Source organism: Schistocerca serialis, chromosome 11 (assembly GCF_023864345.2).
Source record: "Schistocerca serialis cubense isolate TAMUIC-IGC-003099 chromosome 11, iqSchSeri2.2, whole genome shotgun sequence".
NCBI lineage: Eukaryota > Metazoa > Arthropoda > Insecta > Orthoptera > Acrididae > Schistocerca > Schistocerca serialis.
In genome coordinates this window covers 96,578,806-96,604,772 of record NC_064648.1, presented here as the reverse complement: position 1 = coordinate 96,604,772, position 25,967 = coordinate 96,578,806, and the positions used below count along the sequence as shown (strand labels likewise).

The 25,967-nt window shown below is 42.0% G+C and overlaps 1 long non-coding RNA gene across 1 annotated transcript in view; it reads right to left on the bottom strand.

The window, feature by feature from the left end:
- Positions 1-8,197: 8,197 nt before the first annotated feature.
- Positions 8,198-25,967, bottom strand: part of LOC126427394 (uncharacterized) — a 46,806-nt gene continuing 29,036 nt past the window's right edge. The window contains exon 5 of the long non-coding RNA XR_007576663.1: positions 8,198-8,358. This is a non-coding gene — a long non-coding RNA (uncharacterized LOC126427394). The remainder of the gene's footprint in view (positions 8,359-25,967) is intronic.

Genomic DNA, 25,967 nt, shown 5'->3' with positions numbered 1-25,967 from the left:
TACATCACATACATTCAGCAACAGAAAGATTCACATTAAGCAGAAAGGAAGGAGGAAGGGGATTTATTGACATAAAAAACCTACATTATGGACAGGTAGACAATTTAAGAAAATTCTTTATACAACGAGCAGAAACTAGCAAAATACACAAAGCAATCACTCATATAAATACATTGGCTACACCACTAAAATTTTATAACCGCCTCTACAACCCTTTAGATCACATAACATCAATAGATATGAAGAAAGTAAATTGGAAAAAGAAAACACTACATGGCAAGCACCCGTATCATCTAACACAGCCACACATAGATCAAGACGCATCCAACACATGGCTAAGAAAAGGCAATATATACAGTGAGACAGAAGGATTCATGATTGCAATACAGGATCAAACAATAAACACCAGATATTACAGCAAGCATATTATTAAAGATCCCAATACCACAACAGATAAATGCAGTCTTTGCAAACAACAAATAGAAACAGTAGGTCACATCACAAGCGGATGTACAATACTAGCAAATATAGAATACCCCAGAAGACATGACAATGTACCAAAAATAATACATCAACAACTTGCCACACAACATAAACTAATAAAACAACACGTTCCCACATACAAGTATGCACCACAAAATGTACTGGAGAATGATGAATACAAATTCTACTGGAACAGAACCATTATAACAGATAAAACAACACCACGTAACAAACCTCACATCATACTCACAAACAAAAAGAAGAAATTAACACAACTAATCGAAATATCCATACACAATACAACAAATATACAGAAGTAAACAGGAGAAAAAATTGAAAAATACATCCAACTGGCTGAGGAAGTCAAGGACATGTGGAATCAGGGTAAAGTTGACATTATACCAATTATACTATCAACTACAGGAGTCATACCACACAATATCCACCAGTACATCAATGCAATACAGCTACATCCAAACTTATTTATACAACTACAGAAATTTGTAATTATTGATACCTGTTCAATTACCCGGAAGTTCCTAAATGCAATGTAACATATACCGTACAGTTAAAAGGAAGTCACGCTTGATCAAGATCCATGTCACTTTCCATTTTTAACTAGACATAACGTCTGAGAAAGAAAAGAAATAATAATAATAGTAATTATAATGACAAGAACTTTATTCATCATCTTATGATACAAGGATAATTTTGCTTAATTCATGAGTTCATAACAAAGGGCTACACATATGGACATTTTTTACAACAAACTTTGATACAATAAGGCACAGGTCTAAAGGTAATTTATTTGTAGGTGAGCCATCATTTGAAGGAAGAGAGCCTTTCACCTTAACATCTAAGATGTGTATCAACAATATAAGGAAAATACAGATTACTAGTCACTAAAAATACAACACATTGAGTTACAGACAGGACAGGCATAATAAAAAGACACTTTAAACCAAAGCCTTCTTTGTTTTAAAAAGGAAGACAAAAACACCCCCCCCCCCCACACACACACACACACAGTGAATGAATGACTGTGTATGTGTGTTTCATTTTCTGAATAAGGCTTTGGCAGAAAGGTAATGCTTCACGTCCTTTTGTTGTGCCTGTTGACAACTCAACATGTCTTCTTTACGGTGAGAAGCAATCTACCTTTTCCTCATATTATTGTTATTCCAGCCTGAAGTTTCCACTGTTTGATTTCAACTGAGATCTAATTTATTACATTAGTTATTTAAGAAATAACTTAAAACTAATACTGGATAATAAAGCATTTCTATTAAATGATGCTAAAAGTACATAATGAGGCCTATACGAAAATGCCTTTATTCAGTGTAAAACCGAGATACTCATCCAGTGGCTAATGTGGGTTGGCAATAAATATTCTTTCTAGTTTGACTTTAAATTTTGCAGTGGAGAGTGATCTGACTGAACTGACAAGCATCAATCCTGCATATAGTAGGTTTCTCTGATAAAGTGCAGTTTGGTGGCTTATAAGATGAAACTGATGTATGTTTCTGGTATTATGCTTGTTCAGGTCAGTGTCTACATTTAGACTAAGAGCTTGGGGCAACATATTCAGTTTAAAAGTATACACTGACCAGCAAGAATATTATGATCATGAACCTACTATCAGTATAAACCCATCCAGGCAATAGCAGCGTCACCTGGTGAGGAATGACTGCTGGTCAGACACACGCATGGTGCATTGTAGTTTCAGTGAATATGCTGTCCGTGTATAGAATGGGTAAGACCCATGACCTTTCTGAATTTCACCAAGGGCAGATTGTGATGGCCTGCAGGCTCAACATAAGCATTTCAGAAACGGCACCACTTGTTGGGTGCTTAAGCAGTGCTGTGGTGAGTGTCTTCAACAGGTGGTGAAACTAACTACAGGCATCATGGGGTTGGATGTCGGACAGTGTAGTCTGGGCAGACTGTGGCGGAATGAACATCGGAATTTAATGCTGGGGTGTGTGTGTGTGTGTGTGTGTGTGTGTGTGTGTGTGTGTGTGTGTGTGTGTGTGTGTGTGAACACACAGTGCACAGAACACTTCTAATGATGGGATGCAGCAGCTGACAATCCGGGCATATGCCAATCTTGACACCACGACATTGGCAAGTGTGACTGCAATGGGCGCGAATCTGTTGTCCTCCAGGGGAACAGCTCCTCGATACCTGTACCGCAGGATCCAACAAGTTGGCTGCACCTCCATTATGCTATGGGCATCCACAGGTCCAGTGGAGCTCGTGCGAGGCACCACGATGGCCGAGGAGTGTCGTATCCTGGTTGCACATGTACACTCCTTCAGGACAATCGTGCAGAGTGTAATGGTACTTGAATTATGTAACCATTACGGCAGCTCACCTGAATCTCTCGATACCAGCATTATTCTACTGTGTTTCTGTAAAGTAGTTAACATATTTCTGAGACAACATTCAGATTCGATTTCATTAATGTAGAGGTACTTTGATACATTGATATGTTTATGTTGCAATGATATTATTCTTATGTGTATTCTTTCTTTTGTCACTATGATCTTTGACATACTTGTAACTCTTGATTTTTGGGCACGTAAGCGATTATCAGTTAGTTAGAGAGTCGGACCTTAAGAAAGTCAAATCTTGGACGTCATGTTGAAAAGACGTATATTGTAGTCAGCTTATAAAATGTGAACAGTGAGAAAGATGTTTTCAAGTATGTTTTGTATTGCGAAGTGATTTTTTGTGTGTTAGAGATATTGCAACAAAAGCAATAAAAAGGAAGTGTAACTTAAATTCAGAGTGCTGATTATTTTTTACATCATCATTGTGCTAACTTTCAAAGGTTTAATCTTCAAAGAATGGTTTGTGAAATACATCTATAAAACTTTTGAATATAGCAGAATAAAACCTAGGCCTCTTTGCATCCGAGCTTGGAGCCACCACCACCTAGATTTTCGACAATTGAGCCACGATTTTACAATGAGACCAGCGTGGGAAATACGAAAAGATAAGTGCCTAGTTTATTCATTATTACATGAAATGACTTTATTAACTGTGCTCCAATGACACCTGCCACATAATAACTTAGTTGTTGCCCGAAAATGCAGTATTTAGCAGCGTGAGCAACACCACAATCATTATTAAATTTTGACCTTTGTTGTGGTAGGGTTGTTAGAAGAGCCATATTTCAACAAGATAATGTGCCATGTTACAACACCAGGAGTGTGATGGTGTGGTTCAAGGAACACAGTGGCGAGTTCCAATTGGTATGCTGGCTCCCTAAATAGCCAAACCTGAACTCGACTGAACACATCTGGGAAGTGATTGGAAGTGGCATCAGAGCTCATTGCACTTCTCCCCAGAATTTACAGGAATTAGGTGACCTGTGTGTCCATATGGGTTGTCAGCTCCCTTCACAGACCTGCCAATGCCACACTGCTTCCGTGCTGTGATGCGTCACTGCTGTTATCCGTGCCCGAGCTGATCGTACAGGGTATTTGGTAGGTGGCTATAACGTTCTGGCTGATCAGTGTACAAATTTATAACAGTTAATATCCCAGCTTTAGGGAATTGAACACAGCACGAGTCTCTTAGTTCTGCACCACAAATTATTCTTACAGCCTTCTACTCCAACTTTAAAAGCTTATGAAGATTTGCTCGTGTTTGGCATCCCATACTTCTAATCGATACATTGACATATGATAAGCAGAAAATAGGTGGGTATTGTTTCGGTATTTGCTCTACATATTTATCGCAAATACATTTTAAGCCAGTTTACTTCCCAGTGAGTGAACATATGTATCCCAGTGTTGTTACTCCCATGATTTTGATATATATTGCTTTGATGGCAATATCAGTTCCACAGCACAGCTGAATTTCAAAATATGTCTTGTGGGATTAAAATCCATTACTGCTGTTATCTTGTGTTGACAATGAGAGTACTTTCATTTAAATACTGAACTATATAATTTGTAATACAGTTTCATAGTGATCTTTATGCCCACACACAATGGATGTAGCATCAGTATACAGAACTAGTTTTGAATTTGGGGAGCAGTATTTTCTCATTTACATAAAAAAAATCAACAAACGAAGGCAGCAAAGTACAAAGCCGAGGGTACCCTGTATTACATATCAGTGCACACAGATCTGTGTGTGCCACTCATCATTCTTAAGAGTGAAAACTGATTTTTGTGAGATCAGATTTCCTCAGACTAAAAAGAAGATATGAGATGTACACTGGCAATGGCAAGGAAAGCGTTTCTGAAGAAGAGAAATTTGTTAACATCCAGTATAGATTTAAATGTCAGGAAGTCGTTTCTGAAAGTATTTGTATGGAGTGTAGCCATGTATGGAAGTGAAATATGGACAGTAAATAGTTTGGACAAGAAGAGATAGAAGCTTTCGAAATGTGGTGCTACAGAAGAATGCTGAAGATTAGATGGGTAGATCACATAACTAATGAGGAGGTATCGAATAGAATTGGAGAGAAGAGAAATTTGTGGCACAACTTGACTAGGAGAAGGGATCAGTTGGTGGGGCATATTCTAAGGCATCAAGGGATCATCAATTTAGTATTGGAGGACAGCATGGAGGGTAAAAATCGTAGAGGGAGACCAAGAGATGAATACACTAAACAGATTCAGAAGGATGTAGGTTGCAGTAGGTACTGAGAGGTGATGAAGCTAGCACAGAATAGAGTAGCATGGAGAGCTGCATCAAACCAGTCTCAAGACTGAAGACCAGAACAACAACAACAAGACTGAACAATTATCAGCATAATTACCCAGCAATTTTCCCTGAGTGTTTACTATCTCTCTCTACAAGCAACTGATGGAGATTAGCTAAAACAATATCTGTACTTGCAGATGGAGGTCTGTCTATATCCTAAATTGTGTGTCCTTTCACAACTACAGTTAATTGCAGAAAGTTCAGTGTCACCTTCAACACTTAAAGAACTTACATCTTTGGGGCCCTAATTTTTGCCACTTTTGCATCATCACCTTAAGGCTTGATCTCCCTGTTAAATGATGAGCAGAAATGCTTTGTTAATGGGTGCATAATAAGGTTCTTTTTTGGTATACCTGTGCTCTGTAATACCTGAAACATCTGGTTTATTAACACATGTTGTCCAAATCTTTGTGCTTACTTCCTCAGCTTGTAAAGTTTTGGAGGATAATCTTGAAACTGTATTTGGATTGGTGGATCATATCTGCAGATTTAATTCCAACTTGTGTGTTATCTAAATTTGCATAGTCACCACATTTTTTAATTTTTTATTTTTTGTTTGTAGCCATAAATATCCTCATTAAGCTTATCAGATGTACATGTCAAACTGGGAAGAAGACACAAAACGGCCACACACAATAATAATAAAAAGAAAGATTCCAAAGGAGTTCCTAACAGCTAAATGTAAAAGTCGTTTGTTTTTGGATATATTACATCCAAAAGCCTAAGAAGGCTGTTAGCTTAGTATCTTCAAGGCATAATGCTGCTCCACTGAGCATCACAATAAACAGCCTGAGATAGTAGAATACTGTGATACTACCTAAGAAGAAATTGATGCACCACTGGATGTGAAGTGCACAATTTACTCCACACAGCAGGTGCTCCAGAAGATGGACTCTCACTGTTCTGTGCCATCATGTATATTTCTCTGGTAAATACATTAGTGGTATATTCTACACTGACAGAAAATTGAATAATCACATTTTTGCTTAAAGTTCCTTAAATGGCAATTGATGAGACCATATCTGAAAAGACAGCTATCAACCCCACTTCCCACAGGAGGTAGGACTACAAATTACCAAAATTCTGAAAGGTGAAACTTGTAAACCGGGAGTTGATCTAGCAAAACAAGTAAGATCTGACATGTGTCCCAGATCAGACGAGAAAACAAAAGGTTACTGTCTTAGCTATAGCGCACAAATATGCAGTGACTACGAAGTGGGTGTAATGACTATGTACATTTGTTTAACTCCTGGTTTAAGTAATTTATATCATTTCATTGCTGTGGTTCTTACTGTTATCCATTAACATCAGAATGTCAACAACTACTGTGTTACTTTAAAATCTTCAATATGTTAGCTGTGGCCGACACTTATAAATGTCAAAATAAGCCACTAACCCTGTGCTTGTAAGTGTCAGCTGCACTTAATGTGCAAAACAAGAAAATTTTTGCAATTTATTTGAAAGTCCTAATTAAGCTTCCATTTTCATGCATGTTTATTTTTAAATATTAAAACTGATGGGAGGTTCATTTCTAGGCCCCTAATTTTCAAATCTGGATGGCATCATCCTTGCACTGCAACTAAAAGTGCACCATGCACGACAGGTTCAATGTAATCTCTCCTGTCCACAAATTTGCACCTCACACATGTTGCTATCACAGGAAACTGCACCAAATATGTCAATATAATACTACAGTTAATTTTCCATATATCTAAGCAAAACTAATTCATGCCCATCCAAGTGTATCTCATCTGTGCACTGCATCTTTCCCTTAACTTTAGTGTGCTTTACATATAAAATTCATACAGCAAGTTTTCTGAGTAAATTACCCATTCCATACCTACAGCTAATGCTTGTGTAACCCAGTGCGCCTTTCAGATGTGTTTACTTGTGTGTCAATACAAATGTCAGGTTTGGTTCTCAAGTGTGTCTTGAAATACATACCCCACATCAATTTTTAAGTACTTAGACTCAGTTGCAAAATATGTTATGCACTATCAGTGCCATTTCACTGCAAAAATTTTAAATCATGCTGGGGATATACGGATAACAAAGTTTCCGCATTTCTCAGAAATTTAATTTTAGTTGCTTCAGCCAATGAGAGCTAGGGAACAAAGTCTTACACTGCCCTGTTTTGTGTGCAGTGGTCTCATGGTAATAACCAGATAGCAGCATTTTTACACTTTATTCTTACTGAGCAAAAATACTTACTTGTATCTGATATTCCTTACCATTTCCAGGCGATTTTTGGGTCTGCAGTATTTTTATTTCAATTTCTACAAAGCCAAACGATTAAATGACTAGAAAGTTGTTTACGAATTCAGTTCTAATACATATTTAGCATAAGATATTAACTGTCTAAAGGATAATTGCTCAAACAGTAATTAGCATTCTAGCTGTATGTTTTTAGCCAAGACTATTATAGATGCATATACTTTACTCTCCATGTTCCTAAGTCCCCCCTTAACACATTGACTACCATGCTGCTTCCACCAGCGATAACAGCACAGCACGCTTAATGCTGTATACCCTACCTGGTGGTGAAACATGTCATTAACCATATCAGTAAACTTGTTAAATATAGAAAAACCACACCCAAGAAAGGCAGCAAGATAAACTCTCAGAGAATACTATAATCTAAAAATGTAAAATTACAACTAAATAAGCAATTTCCAATTATGTGTACCAAGCAAATTATGCTTAAAAATGTAAAATTACAACTAAATAAGCAATTTCCAATTATGTGTACCAAGCAAATTATGCTTTGAGTCAGTGATTTCTTTTGCCACAATTGATTAAGAAACATGCAAACTGAAGGACTAGTGAATAATCATACTTTACCGATGAAAAGCAGCAAAGCCATTAGAGACAGCTATGTGCATAGTCCAATTTATGTTGAAATTATCAACTTGGTATTTCAATTAAATTTTGTGAACTATAGGCAACACGATAAAGGAATCAAACGAAAAAAACACAAAATTAATTTCTTTATTAACAATGCTCGGATTTCCACATCACCATACAGGTACCAAGCTTGAGGCGTTACTCATTTTTTTTACATGGCAAGTTTCCCCAGTAGGCCTATAAACCATGAAAAACACAAATAGCTACTTCTTGCTGTCTTCTCTTCTTTGGACTTTCACTTCAGAAACTCTGAAACATCCATTACAAAAATAGGTAACACCACTCACAAATCTGGATTCTGTCACTGCAATTCATAGCAATTTTACTATAAAAATACTGACTATGGTCACTGATGTCATTTTGAACATTCAGAAATTTTCAAGTGTGAAGGAACATGTTACTGAAACAAAATATTAGAGTGATACTGAAGTTAGAATACAGTTACTACACAAATTCTGACCAACAAAAGTTATAAAGATTGCAACTTAAATACCGAAGCCATTTCTTATGATAATATGCTGTTACCACAAATAATCCTCATAGTTGTACTGAAAGAAACTTTACAGGGTAACACAGTGCATCAGAATACTATAGGCACAAAGAAGGAAATTCTGTAGATTTACCAGACACTTTACTTTTCTTGCACATCATAAAATTATTATACGAAGTTACTTACCATCCATTGTCTGGAATATAAACTTCCCTTTCTCCTCTGCAAGCATATGCTTTTGCAGCGTATGTTCTCAAATTTGCCAAGACGTTGAAAAAAAATTGCAGTCATCCTGCAGGCACTTCACAGTAACTTCCATATTTGGCTCTATATGCACACACAAGGAAAATGAAGGATACAAAGTTTTCCATAATTGAAATGCTTTATCGCACATGCAACACAAAATCTGGCACTGTACATACACCCACAAAGCATCACAAAGAATGGCTTGGCTCAAAGAATATTTGGGGTTCAAAAACTACCAGCGATACTGGCTAGTATGAGAGATGACCTCATGTCATGATATAACGTCATGATTCCTGAGGGCCTGCGAGCTGCTTCTGCAAAGGATGGCTAGGTTCAAAGAAATCCGTGGTTTGAAAACTGCCAGCGATATTGACTAGCGGGAGAGATGACGTCATGATCCCTGGATTACAGAAGTGTCAGATTCCAGCCGTCTGCTTTGACCCATGACATCACCAATATGGCAGAAATGGCTATTCTAAGCATCTCCAATATGGCACCTGTGATGTTACTACATATACATGGCAACAAACATAAAAATATGTATAAATAAGACAATAACATCTCCATCCAAAACTTCCATCAAATTAACGAGACAACTGCCGAAAACAAACAAACAAACACACACGGGAGGGCACCATGAAACACAACAAGACAACATCTACAAACACAACCAACTCATAAACACCATGGCGTAATGACATCACCCACGACAACACCCTTACGTCAATGCAGACAGGTGGAATCGGACGCTTCTGTTGACCCCATGATTCCTCAGGGCTTGCGAGCCGCTTGTCATTACACCTTCTACAGCCACAAGGCATTATACATAGCTGTTTCAACTGGCACCGATGTCTCATTGGTTGGCCGTAAGAGCCAGTTAGTTATAGCTACCGGTATGTAGATCTTTGAACGCTTCGTTATTATGATTTTCCCAGGAGCTATCTTGGTGTGTGTGTGTGTGTGTGTGTGTGTGTGTGTGTGTTTTGTGCTTTTCTTAATTTCTCGCCGTACGTTACACCATGGCTGATGTTGCACAGACTGGTGGTGTGGCAGGCTTGTGTGACGTATGGGGGTGAAGCATCGCAAGAATATACAAGTAGAGCCTAGGAAAGAAATATTACATATTTATGATAAGCTAGTGACAGACGTAAACAAACACATGAAGAGACACAGTTCTGCTTCTGGAAAGGTAGGAGAAATGTTGGTTACCTCTCAGTCACCATTTAAATGCTGCGTGAACCTTAATGTAATAATGTAACACAACTGCCGTAACCAGATGGCTGGTTTATAGTCAAGTGTGCTATATTAGCAAAAATGTTATGGAGATATCACCAGTGTGAACGTCTGCAGTAGCTTCTCTGCATTGCAGACTGAGCAGAAACGTTCACGTATCACAAAAAGCCCACAAATGGGTCCAAGCTAAGGCTATAAATGAAAGGGTTGAGAGGGTTAATTACTAGGCAAGTCATGGGAGGCTAATGCCAGAACTGCTGTATTACTCTTTGACAGTTAACAGGTAACTAGTACACTTAAGCAAAGTAAAGTGTCACTTGTGGTGTAGGCCCTCTGGATAGATCGTTTATGAAGAGTTGGAGGTGCGGCCTTTCGCCTGAATTTTCACAGTAGTTTCATGAAGCACAAATAACTTATTTTAGATATTTAAGTAATGCAGGCCCTAGTTTCTGCACCTTCACTGTGTTGTTCCACATCCCTGAAGATTCTGCTTCATAATTGGCAGTATTAAACATGATGGATGAATAAGTGCATTAATTCTGTTTACACGTTCCTTTTCCATCACAGTATGATATTAAGATATTAAGCAAAAACCAGTTTTCTTTGTTATTTAGATGACATGTACTGAGTGCAATACGTTTTGATGCTCTCAGAGGCAAGAACTGATATACCACTTGGAGAGCGTTCACAACAAAAAATGGAGTTCAAAGAAATGACATTTAATTCTGTGGAAGGTGACGAAACTAAAGTGTACTGTATTGCATGTACGTATTTGCCAGATAACTAATGTTGTACATTGTTTGTATGTGTAGGTCTTTCCAATGAGTTAACGATATGGTGCAGTAATTGTTATCAGGAGAAAGAAAACTGGCATTCTACGGATCGGAGCATGGAATGTTAGATCCCTTAATCAGACAGGTAGGTTAGAAAATTTAAAAAGGGAAATGGATAGGTTAAAGTTAGATATAGTGGGAATTAGTGAAGTTCAGTGGCAGGAGGAACAAGACTTCTGGTCAGGTGAATACAGGGTTATACATACAAAATCAAATAGGGGTAATGCAGGAGTAGGTTTAATAATGAATCAAAAAATAGGTGTGCAGGTAAGCTACTACAAACAGCATAGTGAACATATTATAGTGGTCAAGATAAGACACGAAGCCCATGCCTACTACAGTAGTACAAGTTTATATGCCAACTAGCTCTGCAGATGATGAAGAAATGTATGATGAGATAAAAGAAATAATCCAGGTAGTGAAGGGAGACGAAAATTTAATAGTCATGGGTGACTGGAATTTGACAGTAGGAAAAGGGAGAGAAGGAAACATAGTAGGTGAATACGGATTGGGGCTAAGAAATGAAAGAGTACGCCGTCTGGTAGAATTTTGTGCAGAGTATAACTTAATCATAGCTAACACTTGGTTCAAGAATCATAAAAGAAGGTTGCATACATGGAAGAATCCTGGAGATACTAAAAGGTATCAGATAGATTATATAATGGTAAGACAGAGATTTAGGAACCAGGTTTTAAATTGTAAGACATTTCCAGGGGCAGATGTGGACTCTGACCACAATCTATTGGTTATGAACTGTAGATTAAAACTGAAGAAATTGCAAAAAGGTGGGAATTTAAGGAGATGGGACTTGGATAAACTGACTAAACCAGAGGTTGTACAGAGTTTCAGGGACAGCATAAGGGAACAAGTGACAGGAATGGGGGAAAGAAATACAGAAGAAGACGAATGGGTAGCTTTGAGAGATGAAGTAGTGAAGGCAGCAGCGGATCAAGTAGGTAAAAAGATGAGGGCTAGTAGAAACCGTTGGGTAACAGAAGAAATATTGAATTTAATTGATGAAAGGAGAAAATACAGAAATGCAGTAAATGAAGCAGGCAAAAAGGAATACAAACGTCTCAAAAATGAGATCGACAGGAAGTGGAAAATGGCTAAGCAGGGATGGCTAGAGGACAAATGTAAGGATGTAGAGGCTTATCTCACTAGGGGTAAGATAGATACTGCCTACAGGAAAATTAAAGAGACCTTTGGAGAAAAGAGAGCCACTTGTATGAATATCAAGAGCTCAGATGGAAACCCAGTTCTAAGCAAAGAAAGGAAAGCAGAAAGGTGGAAGGAGTATATAGAGGGCCGTGAACGCATTATTGTGGCCAAGATAGATACGAAGCCCACACCTACTACAGTAGTACAAGTTTATATGCCAACTAGCTCTGCAGATGACGAAGAAATTGAAGAAATGTATGATGAAATAAAAGAAATTATTCAGATTGTGAAGGGAGACGAAAATTTAATAGTCATGGGTGACTGGAATTCGAGTGTAGGAAAAGGGAGAGAAGGAAACATAGTAGGTGAATATGGATTGGGGGGAAGAAATGAAAGAGGAAGCCGCCTTGTAGAATTTTGCACAGAGCATAATTTAATCATAGCTAACACTTGGTTCAAGAATCACAAAAGAAGGTTGTATACATGGAAGAACCCTGGAGATACTAAAAGGTATCAGATAGATTATATAATGGTAAGACAGAGATTTAAGAACCAGGTTTTAAATTGTAAGACATTTCCAGGGCAGATGTGGACTCTGACCACAATCTACTGGTTATGACCTGTAGATTAAAACTGAAGAAACTGCAAAAAGGTGGGAATTTAAGGAGATGGGACTGGATAAACTAAAAGAACCAGAGGTTGTACAGAGATTCAGGGAGAGCATAAGGGAGCAATTGACAGGAATGGGGGAAATAAATACAGTAGAAGAAGAATGGGTAGCTTTGAGGGATGAAGTAGTGAAGGCAGCAGTGGATCAAGTAGGTAAAAAGACGAGGGCTAGTAGAAATCCTTGGGTAACAGAAGAAATATTGAATTTAATTGATGAAAGGAGAAAATATAAAAATGCAGTAAGTGAAACAGGCAAAAAGGAATACAAACGTCTCAAAAATGAGATCGACAGGAAGTGCAAAATGGCTAAGCAGGGATGGCTAGAGGACAAATGTAAGGATGTAGAGGCCTATCTCACTAGGGGTAAGATAGATACCGCCTACAGGAAAATTAAAGAGACCTTTGGAGATAAGAGAACGACTTGTATGAATATCAAGAGCTCAGATGGAAATCCAGTTCTAAGCAAAGAAGGGAAAGCAGAAAGGTGGAAGGAGTATATAGAGGGTCTATACAAGGGCGATGCACTTGAGGACAATATTATGGAAATGGAAGAGGATGTAGATGAAGATGAAATGCGAGATATGATACTGCGTGAAGAGTTTGACAGAGCATTGAAAGACCTGAGTCGAAACAAGGCCCCCGGAGTAGACAATATTCCACTGGAACTACTGACGGCCGTGGGAGAGCCAGTCCTGACAAAACTCTACCATCTGGTGAGCAAGATGTATGAAACAGGTGAAATACCCACAGACTTCAAGAAGAATATAATAATTCCAATCCCAAAGAAAGCAGGTGTTGACAGATGTGAAAATTACCGAACTATCAGCTTAATAAGTCACAGCTGCAAAATACTAACACGAATTCTTTACAGACGAATGGAAAAGCTAGTAGAAGCCAACCTCGGGGAAGATCAGTTTGGATTCCGTAGAAACACTGGAACACGTGAGGCAATACTGACTTTACGACTTATTTTAGAAGAAAGATTAAGGAAAGGCAAACCTACGTTTCTAGCATTTGTAGACTTAGAGAAAGCTTTTGACAATGTTGACTGGAATACTCTCTTTCAAATTCTAAAGGTGGAAGGGGTAAAATACAGGGAGCGACAGGCTATTTACAATCTGTACAGAAACCAGATGGCAGTTATAAGAGTCGAGGGACATGAAAGGGAAGCAGTGGTTGGGAAGGGAATGAGACAGGGTTGTAGCCTCTCCCCGATGTTATTCAATCTGTATATTGAGCAAGCAGTAAAGGAAACAAAAGAAAAATTCGAAGTAGGTATTAAAATCCAGGGAGAAGAAATAAAAACTTTGAGGTTCGCCGATGACATTGTAATTCTCTCAGAGACAGCAAAGGACTTGGAAGAGCAGTTGAACAGAATGGACAGTGTCTTGAAAGGAGGATGTAAGATGAACATCAACAAAAGTAAAACGAGGATAATGGAATCTAGTCGAATTAAGTCGGGTGATGCTGAGGGAATTACATTAGGAAATGAGTCACTTAAAGTAGTAAAGCAGTTTTGCTATTTGGGGAGCAAAATAACTGATGATGGTCGAAGTAGAGAGGATATAAAATGTAGACTGGCAATGGCAAGGAAAGCGTTTCTGAAGAAGAGAAATTTGTTAACATCGAGTATAGATATAAGTGTGAGGAAGTCATTTCTGAGAGTATTTAAATGGAGTGAAATATGGACAATAAATAGTTTGGACAAGAAGAGAATAGAAGCTTTCGAAATGTGGTGCTACAGAAGAATGTTGAAGGTTAGAGGGGTAGATCACGTAACTAATGAGGAGGTATTGAATAGGATTGGGGAGAAGAGAAGATTGTGGCACAACTTGACTAGAAGAAGGGATCGGTTGGTAGGACATGTCCTGAGGCATTAAGGGATCACAAATTTAGCATTGGAGGGCAGCGTGGAGGGTAAAAATCGTAGAGGGAGACCAAGAGATGAATACACTAAGCAGATTCAGAAGGATGTAGGTTGCAGTAGGTACTGGGAGATGAAGGAACTTGCACAGGATAGATCAGCATGGAGAGCTGCAGCAAACCAGTCTCAGTACTGAAGACCACAACAACACACACAAGATAACACTGAGCAAGTATTATCCACTCTCTAATAATTATTATAAGCAAGGTGCTTCTGTGAAGCAATATTTTTGGAGAAGTAATGGCTAGAGACCACTATTCCAAATTACTATGAATGCTGCATTTCAACCATGATGTCGGTTCTACCAATGATTGTTATACAAAATACAGAACATCATCACTGATTTATTGCAAAAAAAAAAAAAAAAAAAAAAAAAAAAAAAAAAAAAAAAAAAAAAAAAAAAAAAAATTTGTCATTTCAGCCATTCCAAAAGCTGTGCATAGATGAAAGTTTACTTTTTTTTTTATAGAGGGTGGCTGTCTTTCAAACAATACATCCCGTCAAAAAGAAACAGATTTGGAATAAAATCTTTTTTTCTCTGTGACTGTGAGACAGGATTTGTACAAGATTTAATTGTTTACATGGGATCATCTGCCCTGGTGGATACCAAAAATAAGGATACTGGAAAGTCAGGAGCGATAGTTGAAGCGCTTGTAAAGCCCTATTTAGGAAAGGGCCATACCGTTCACATAGATAATTGGTATTTCAGTGCAGCTTTATTTAGAAAGCTACACAATAGTTGCACAAATGTGTGCGGGACCATAAGAAAGAGAAGGAAAGGAATGCCTAAAACTGGTGAACGATGAAAATGAGGACAGGCAACCTGTCAATCGTGCAAAAATTTAATATTCAAAAAGTGGATGGATAAAAAAGAAGTCTATATGCTTTCTACCATGCACTCAGATGAATTTGATACAGTAAAAGTTATCCAAATACCTGTATGCGTATTGGATTATAATAATTCAATGGGTGCAGTTGATAAAGCTGACATGGTTATAATCACTGTGGAATCAACACTCAAATCGCTGCAATGGCATCGCAAACATTTCTTTCACTTGCTGGACATTTGTGTGTGAAATGCCTATTGTCTTTATAAACACAAAAGGAAAGAACTGGTATCCATGGCAAAACTTCAATTGCAGTTAATTAGGGAGATACTGGAAGAGTATCATCGAAGCATAAAATATCAACACCGAACAGGCAATAATCATCCACTGAGCTTAACAGAAAGACACTTTTCTTCGGTTTACAAACCAGTAGGAAGAAACCGAAATAGAAGTTGTTTTTTTTTTTTGTGGGGTTTAAGGGCGCTCAACTACTGAGGTCATTAGCGCCCAGTCACTGTTGTTAGAGCACATGGAATCTAGTAAAACTGAAGGGGAGGGGGGGGGGGGGGGCACCAGAAAGACCTGACAAAGATGCAGATAAAATAAGTAAAAAGGTTAGATGTCTTTGGACAAGCCAGTCAAAGTTATAAAACGCAGAACACGAGCAGCTGCTCGAGCGTCATCAGCTAAAATATCCGGTAAAGTAGATGGCAGGGACAGGACAACACGAGATTGACTAAAGTGGGGACACGACTATAAAACATGGCGCACTGTTAATGCCTGACCACAACGGCACTGCGGGGCTGGGTCACCGGAGAGCAGGTAGCGGTGGCTAAACCGGCAACGCCCAATCCGCAACCTGGTCAGAAGGACCTCCTCTCGCCGAGATGGTCGGGAGGAGGTTGTCCAAGCAGTTGGGAGTGGTTTTACTGCCCGGAGCTTGTTTCCTTGGAGGGATGACCAAGCATCCCACCACAACGACACAAGCCTCTTACAAACATCCCCACGAACGTCAGATGACGGGACACAATGGGAGTCTGGCCGAGGCAGGAGGTCTGCAGCCTTGGCTGCAGCATCCGCAGCCTCATTCCCAGGCACTCCTACATGTCCGGGAACCCACAGAAGGCAGACAGGAGAACCATTATCAGCGAAAGAATGGAGGGACTGCTGTATCCGTGTTGAATCAAGGGATGGACCGGATAGGGAGCTCCAAGGCTCTGAAGAGCACTGAGTGAGTCAGAGCAGAGTACATACGATGAATGGCGGTGGCGGCGGGCATACTGAACGGCCTGATGGAGAGCAAAAAGCTCGGCCGTAAAGCTCGAACACTGGTCGAGGAGCCGGTATTTAAAGGTGGCGGCCCCGACGACAAAGGCACAGCCGACACCATCGTCAGTTTTGGAGCCATCGGTGTAAATAAAGGTGTGACCGGCAAGTCGAGCACGAAGTTCGGCAAACCGTGAGCAATACACTGCAGCCGGAGTACCCTCCTTCGGGAGTGAGCTGAGGTCGAGATAAATATGAACCGGAGCCTGGAGCCAAGGTGGTGTCGGGCTCTCACCCTCTCTGAAGGTGGTAGGGAGGGCAAAATCCAATTGTCGAAGCAGGCGACGGAAGCGGACTCCGGGGGGAAGCAGGGCAGACACATACAATCCGTACTAACGGTCGAGAGAATCGGCGAAGGAGGACTGGTAAGAGGGGTGGTCGGGCATAGACAACAGCCGGCAGGCATACCGACACAGCAGTACGTCGCGCCGGTAGGTCAATGGTAATTCGGCAGCTTCAGCATAAAGACTCTCGACAGGACTAGTGTAGAAGGCTCCGGTCGCAAGACGTAGCCCCCGATGGTGGATAGAGTTGAGACGGCGTAAGAGGGATGGCCGAGCAGACGAAGCTCCCATAATCCAGCTTCGATCGGACTATGGACCGATACAAGCGAAGCAGGACAGTGCGATCCGCTCCCCAAGATGAACCACTAAGAACTCTAAGGACATTAAGGGAACGTGTACAATGGGCCGCCAAATAAGAGACATGTGGAGCCCTAGAAACTTTGTTGTTTCCACGAATGGGAGAACAACGGGACCGAGATGTAAAGATGGCGGAAGGAACGCTTTATATCGCCAAAAGTTGATACAAACCGTCTACTCTTCAGAGAACCGGAAGCCATTTGCCACGCTCCATGAGTATAGGCTGTCTAGACAACGCTGAAGGCAGCGCTCCAGGAGGCATGTTCTCTGGGCACTGCAGTAGATCGCGAAGTCATCGACAAAGAGAGAGCCTGAGACATTAGGTGGAATGCAATCCATAATTGGATTGATCGCGATGGCAAAAAGGGCTACGCTCAAGACGGAGCCCTGAAGCACTCCGTTCTCCTGGAGGAAGACGTCGGACAATACGGAACCCACACGTACCCTAGACTTTCGATCCGTTAAAAAGGAATCAATAAAAAGGGGCAGGCGATCGCGTAGGCCCCACCTGTGCATAGTGCGGAGGATACCTCCTCTCCAACAGGTATCATAAGCCTTCTCCAAATCGAAGAACACGGCTACCATTTGGCGCTTTCGCAAAAAGTTGTTCATGATGAATGTCGACAAGGTCACAAGGTGGTCAACAGCGGAGAGGTGGCGACGAAAGCCGCATTGGACATTGGTAAGTAGCCATCGAAATACAAGAATCCAAACTAACTGAGCATGAACCATGCGCTCCATCACCTTACAGACAGCTTGTAAGAGAAATGGGGCGGTAACTAGATGGAAGGTGTCTATCCTTCCCGGGTTTGGGTATAGGAACAACAACGGCGTCACGCCAACGCATGGGGACCTGACCTTCGGTCCAGACGCGATTGTAGGTACGAAGAAGGAAGCTTTTGCCCGCCAGAGAAAGGTGTGCCAGCATCTGAACGTGAATGGCGTCTGGCCCCGGAGCAGAGGACCAGGACAGCGCAAGTGCATGTTCGAGTTCCCGCATAGTAAAGGGGGCATTGTAAGTTTCCAGATTCAGTGAGTGGAAGGAAGGTCGCCGAGCCTCTTCTGCCTCTTTCCTGGGAAGGAAGGCAGGGTGGTAATGGGCGGAGCTTGAAACCTCCGTGAAAAACCGGCCGAAGGCATTGGAGACAGCCACAGGATCAACGAGGACCTCATTACCTGAGGTCAGGCCAGGTACCGAGGAGTGGGCCTTAATGCCCGACAGCCGGCGCAGGCCACCCCATACGACAGAAGAGGGAGTAAAACTGTTAAAGGAGCTGGTGAAAGAGGCCCAACAAGCTTTTTTGCTGTCTTTGATGACTCTACGGCATTGCGCTCGGAGTCGTTTGTATCCAATACAATTCGCCAACGTAGGATGGCAGCGAAAGGTGCGTAAAGCACGTCGTCGAGCACGGATAGCGTCTCTACAAGCCTCGTTCCACCAGGGGACGGAAACGCGACGGGAAGAAGAGGTAGTACGAGGAATGGAACGTTCGGCAGCATTGATGATAACAGCCGTGAGGTATTCGACCTGACTGTCACAACTGAGAAAATCGTGGTCCGGAAAGGTCGCAGGGAGGAGTAAAGTCCCCAGTCAGCTTTCGGTATGTTCCAGCTCGAAGGACGTGGGGATGGGGTGTGGTGCAGGAGACGAACGACACAGGGGAAGTGGTCGCTCGAATAGGTGTCAGAAAGGACATACCACTTGAACCGATGGGCAAGAGTGGTACAACAGATCGAGAGGTCCAAGTGGGAGTAGGTATGAGTAGAGTCCGAGAGGAAAGTCGGGGCGCCAGTATTGAGGCAGACAAGATTGAGATGGTTGAAGACATCCGCCAAGAGTGAACCTCTTTGACAGGATGCAGGAGAGCCCCAAAGGGGATGATGGGCATTGAAGTCGCCAAACAATAAAAACGGCGGGGGAAGCTGAACGATCAGGTGCATCATGTCAGCACGACTAACAGCAGATGACGATGGAGTGTAGTGGTACAAACTGAAAAAGTAAAAGCAGAAAGAGTAATACGGACAGCTATTGCTTGGAGTGGGGTGGTCAATGGGATGGGATGGTAATAGACATCGTCCCGAACGAGCAACATGACCCCACCATGAGCTGGGATACCGTCCACAGGGGCGAGGTCATACCGCTCCGAGGTATAGTGGGAAAAGGCAATACGGTCAGTCGGGCGCAACTTGGTTTCCTGGAGACCAAGGACGAGCGGACAGTGCAGGCGGAGGAGCAGTTGTAATTCCTCCCAATTACATCGAATACCTCTTATGTTCCAATGTAACAAGGCCATCGCTACTCAAAAAAGAGGGGGAACGAGACGGGGGAAGAGCTGGTCACCTCGACGGCCGCGGAGGGCCAGGTTTCGAGGGAACAACGCTACAACCGGCGGGAGGCGGATCCTGTTCCATCGAGTCGTCGCCAGCTGCGGCCGCTGTCCCTGGTTATGTAGGAGGGGCAGCATCATTTGCCGACGAGAGGCCAGCTGAGCGCCTGGCAGCGAAACTGAGGATGGCCGGGAGCAGCGACTCACGGATCGAGCGTCAGACAAAACGCGCCGGGGTGGAGAGGGGGATAGAGACTTCTTCTTGGAGGCCTTCTTGGAAGTCCGAGGAGGCACAGGGATGGTGGGCTGGACCCGAAGAAGGTCCTCACAGGCGGGGTCCGTTTTGGAACACCGGACCTCGGAGGCTGGGGTCCGGAACGTTTCCCCGATGGACGCCTGAGAAGAAGATCGCTTCTCAGGTGGTGGGGGGGGAGGAGGAGGAGGAATGGTGGCCCCTGGGGCAGAGGGGGCGGGGGCCATGGGGGAGGAGGATTTGGAAGGGAGGGATTTGGGAGGCGGAGGCAGAGACCTCGGATGGGGGGAGGAGGCGGAGGGGGACAGGATAGGGGTGAGGATACCGCGGAAGGAGTGGACACAACTGAGGCAAATGAAGGGGTCAACGGTACGGGATGGAGGCGGTCATACTTCTTCCTGGCCTCAGAATAAGTGAGCCGATCCAAAGTTTTGAGTTCTTGTATCTTCTTCTCCTTCTGAATTGTGGGGCAGTCTGAGGATCTAGGCGAGTGGATGCCAGGACAATTAACACACCGAGGAGGTGGGGTGCATGTATGTTCCTCACGAAGAGGACGTCCACAATCGCCACAAAGGGGCTCTGCCTCACACTGTGACGACATGTGCCCAAAGCGCGAACACCGAAAACAGCGCATAGGAGGCGGGACGTAAGGTCGCACATTGCACCGGTAGCACATCACCTTTACCTTCTCCGGGAGAACGTCCCCCTCAAAGGCGAGGATAAAGGCCCCGGTGTCGATGCGACGGTCTTTGGGGCCGCGCTGGACACGCCGGACGAAATGCACGCCTCGGCGCTCCAGGTTGGCCCTGAGCTCCTCATCAGATTGTAGCAGGAGGTCCCGATGAAAAATAACCCCCTGCGTCCTATTTAGTGCCAGATGCGGGACAATGGACACTGGGATGTCCCCCAGGCGGTCGCACGCCTGGAGCGCCGCCGACTGTGTGGCGGAGGTGGTCTTCATAAGAACGGACCCCGAACGCATCTTACTGAGAGCCTCGATTTCCCCGAAGATGTCCTCAATGTGCTGAACAAAGAACATGGGCTTGGAGGTGGCGAACGTCCCCCCATCGGTTCGAGAACAGACCAAATAGCGGGGGAAGTACTTCGCCCCAAGCCGGCGGGCCTGTCCCTCCTCCCAGGGAGTGGCCAAGGGGGAAAGGGCAGGAGAACCAGAACTAGAAACAGTACCTTTCCTTTTGAAAGACTTGGCCGCAGAGCGACCTGATACGTGTTGACGTTTCATCTGCGTAACTTCCGCCCCGATACCACCCACTCCGACCAGGGGCTCTCCCCATGGGCGCCACCCAGCCTCAGCAAGGGCCACCTGGCAGGATGACCGTTGCCGGGAGTCCTGATGCCCCAAGGAGACGGGCATCTACTCCTTGGCCGACGTGGGGAGGGTGCAGCTCAGGTATCGGCAGTACGATCCCTGTGTCGTCAGGGGGCTACAACCTAGAGGGTACATGACGACCCCACCACAACGGGCTGGCTACTGCGCTGGATTTCTGGTGCCATGCAAAGTCCACCATGATCGTAGGTGCAGATGGGGATGCACTATGGGCGTAACTTGTACAACCCATCAGGCGTTTAGGCCCAATTTGAGGAATAGTGGGTATGGTTACAACGCCGGTACAATGCTGAGTGCCAAGGTCTTAGTGCACTGAGGACCAGTGGTACACCACGTAAGGCGTCCTTCCCCAAAAGGCTCGTACTTCTGTAGAATTTTGAAAAATGGAGGTCAAACCCCAAGGGGGACCATCACATGGAAGGCCGAAACGGTTGAAACTCCTTTTCGTCGCCTCTTACGACAGGCAGGAATACCTCGGGCCTATTCTTACCCCGGACCCGCAGGGGGGGAAATAGAAGGTGTGTTGTTTGAAGTGCAAATGACAGAAAATGAGAATCTAAGTTGTTGTTGTGGTCTTCAGTCCTGAGACTGGTTTGATGCAGCTCTCCATGCTACTCTATCCTGTGCAAGCTTCTTCATCTCCCAGTACCTACTGCAACCTACATCCTTCTGAATCTGCTTAGTGTATTCGTCTCTTGGTCTCCCTCTACGATTTTTACCCTCCACGCTGCCCTCCAATGCTAAATTTGTGATCCCTTGATGCCTCAAAACATGTCCTACCAACCGATCCCTTCTTCTAGTCAAGTTCTGCCACAAACTTCTCTTCTCACCAATCCTATTCAATACCTCCTCATTAGTTACGTGATCTACCCACCTTATCTTCAGATTTCTTCTGTAGCACCACATTTCGAAAGCTTCTATTCTCTTCTTGTCCAAACTAGTTATCGTCCACGTTTCACTTCCATACATGGCTACACTCCATACAAATTCTTTCAGAAACGACTTCCTGCCACTTAAATCTATACTCGATGTTAACAAATTTCTCTTCTTCAGAAACGATTTCCTTGCCATTGCCAGTCTACATTTTATATCCTCTCTACTTCGACCATCGTCAGTTATTTTACTCCCTAAATAGCAAAACTCCTTTACTACTTTAAGTGTCTCATTTCCTAATCTAATTCCCTCAGCATCACCCGATTTAATTTGACTACATTCCAATATCCTTGTTTTGCTTTTGTTGATGTTCATCTTATACCCTCCTTTCAAGACACTGTTCATTCTGTTCAACTGCAGTTCCAAGTCCTTTGCTGTCTCTGACAGAATTACAGTGTCATCAGCGAACCTCAAAGTTTTTACTTCTTCTCCATGAATTTTAATACCTACTTCGAATTTTTCTTTTGTTTCCTTTACTGCTTGCTCAATATACAGATTGAATAACATCGGGGAGCGGCTACAACCCCGTCTCACTCCTTTCAAACCACTGCTTCCCTTTCATGCCCCTCGACTCTTATAACTGCCATCTGGTTTCTGTACAAATTGTAAATAGCCTTTCGCTCCCTGTATTTTACCCCTGCCACCTTCAGAATTTGAAAGAGAGTATTCCAATCAACATTGTCAAAAGCTTTCTCCAAGTCTACAAATGCCAGAAACATAGGTTTGCCTTTTCTTAATCTTTCTTCTAAGATAAGTCTTAAGGTTAGTATTGCCTCACTTGTCCCAACATTTCTACGGAATCCAAACTGATCTTCCCCGAGGTCGGCTTCTACCAGTTTTTCCATTCGTCTGTAGAGAATTCGCATTAGTATTTTGCAGCTGTGACTTATTAAACTGATAGTTCGGTAATTTTCACATCTGTCAACACCTGCTTTCTTTGGGATTGGAATTATTATATTCTTCTTGAAGTCTGAGGGTATTTCGCCTGTCTCATACATCTTGCTTACCAGATGGTAGAGTTTTGTCATGACTGGCTCTCCCAAGGCCATCAGTAGTTCTAATGGAATGTGGGGCCTTGTTTCGACTCTGGTCTTTCAGTGCTCTGTCAAACTCTTCACGCAGTATCTTATCTCCCATTTCGTCTTCATCTACATCCTCTTCCATTTCCATAATATTGTCCTCAAGTACATCGCCCTTGTATAAACCCTCTATATACTCCTTCCACCTTTCTGCCTTCCCTTCTTTGCTTAGAACTGGGTTGCCATCTGAGATCTTGATATTCGTACAAGTGGTTCTCTTATCTCCAAAGGTCTCTTTAATTTTCCTGTAGGCAGTACCTATCTTACACCTAGTAAGACAAGCCTCTACATCCTTACATTTGTCCTATAGCCAGCCCTGCTTAGCCATTTTGCACTTCCTGTCGATCTCATTTTTGAGACGTTTGTATTCCTTTTGCCTGCTTCATTTACTGCATTTTTATATTTTGTCCTTTCATCAATTAAATTTAATATTTCTTCTGTTACCCAAGGATTTCTATTAGCCCTCATCTTTTTACCCACTTGATCGTCTGCTGCCCTCACTATTTCATCCCTCAGAGCTACCCATTCTTCTTCTACTGTATTTCTTTCTCCCATTGCTGTCAATTGTTCCCTTATGCTCTCCCTCAAACTCTCTACAACCTCTGGTTCTTTCGGTTTATCCAGGTCCCATCTCCTTAAGGGGCTCCGGAACGCCCTATACTTGCAATGTTAAAATAACGCTTATAAATTACATCTTTCCTCACAAAGTATTTGAGGTAGGAAGTTGAACTTTTTACAGATTGTTTATTGGAATAAGGGCTACAACTTAACACAGGGATTTTACAAAATTTTAGTTCAGTTATTAAAGATGTTTTTTTTTCAATTGTAATGAAAATTCACAACATTTTTTTGCAATTTTTTATTTATATATTCAAAAATATACAGTTTTTTGGAAAAAGGCTGTGTTAAATTATGCAGAAGGTACTGTGTAACATTTGCTGAAAGTTTGAAACAAATATGTTTGGAAGATCCTTAGAAAACATGTAATTAGTATGAGAAAATAAAAGTTTTGGGAATCGAGCGACAAAGATTGGATTAACTTTTTAGTGCATTCCAGGTCCATAGGATGGATTATATTCATCCTCTGCAAACTCCTCCTCCAGCTTCCTCTTGTTCCTCCTCCTGTTTACTCTTGCTTGTATTTCTAGACTCTTTACAGCCCTGTCTGCAGCCTGAAGGCGTTCCTTGTCTAAAGCAAGCATCGCTCGTTGTTGTGTTCGTAGATTTTGCTACCATTTTCTTCAGTTGCAGTTGCTGCAACACTGTTCCAAAAGGTGGTCATGTATGAACACTTATCACATTTCAGTTGTATTTCACTAGCAAGTCCTACGTGCTTTATTATGGAGAGTTCCAGACCAACTTCACTACAATGAATACATCTTACACAGTTTGAAAAAATTCCTTTGAGAACCGACATATCAAATATTTCATTCACATCCGATTCGCCCATAAAACATTCATAGTTTTCACTCATTGAACCAAGCTTCTTCTGTGAAGTATTTTCTTTCCCACTTTGACTGCTATGGGCAGGTGTACTTGAGAGGTTAGGTTCACTCACTTGGTTATCATCTTTATTGTTTACAGTAATAACACATACCTTTGGCTTTCCAACATTTCTCCTTTTCTTAAAAGCCCTCAGACGATTTCTAATAACTTTACTTTTACTCATTATTATACTTCAACAAAACAGAGACTCAAGAAACAGAATTAATTACGAATATTTTCGAGATAACGACAAAGTAAATAAACATGAAACAATCGACAATCACACCAGCGATATATATTGAACCATCACAGGTTAGCCACAACATATACTTTATCTCACATCACTAAAATGTACCTGATGAACACGGACGTTAATAATAACACCATTTGACAGCAGTTTAACAGCGCCACAGTGGGTCACGCCCATGTAGAACACATTTCAAAAAAAATTTAAAAATAGTTGTAGTCTTCGGAATTGAATAAATTATATATCTATTAAAAGGTAATAGTCTGCAGATTCAGAAAACGCAAAAAAGTAAAAATTGAACTTTTCATGATTTTGAGCCTTTCTGGAGCCCCTTAAATTCCCACCTTTTTGCAGTTTCTTCAGTTTCAATCTGCAGTTCATAACCAATAGATTGTGGTCAGAATCCACATCTGCCCCTGGAAATGTCTTACAATTTAAAACCTGGTTCCTAAATCTCTGTCTTACCATTATATAATCTATCTGATACCTTTTAGTATCTCCAGGATTCTTCCAGGTATACAACCTTCTTTTATGATTCTTGAACCAAGTGTTAGCTATGATTAAGTTATGCTCTGTGCAAAATTCTACAAGGCGGCTTCCTCTTTCATTTCTTCCCCCCAATCCATATTCACCTACTATGTTTCCTTCTCTCCCTTTTCCTACTATTAAATTTTTGTCTCCCTTCACTACCTGAATAATTTCTTTTATCTCATCATACATTTCATCAATTTCTTCATCATCTGCAGAGCTAGATGGCATATAAACTTGTACTACTGTAGTAGGCATGGGCTTTGTGTCTATCTTGGCCACAATAATGCGTTCACTATGCTGTTTGT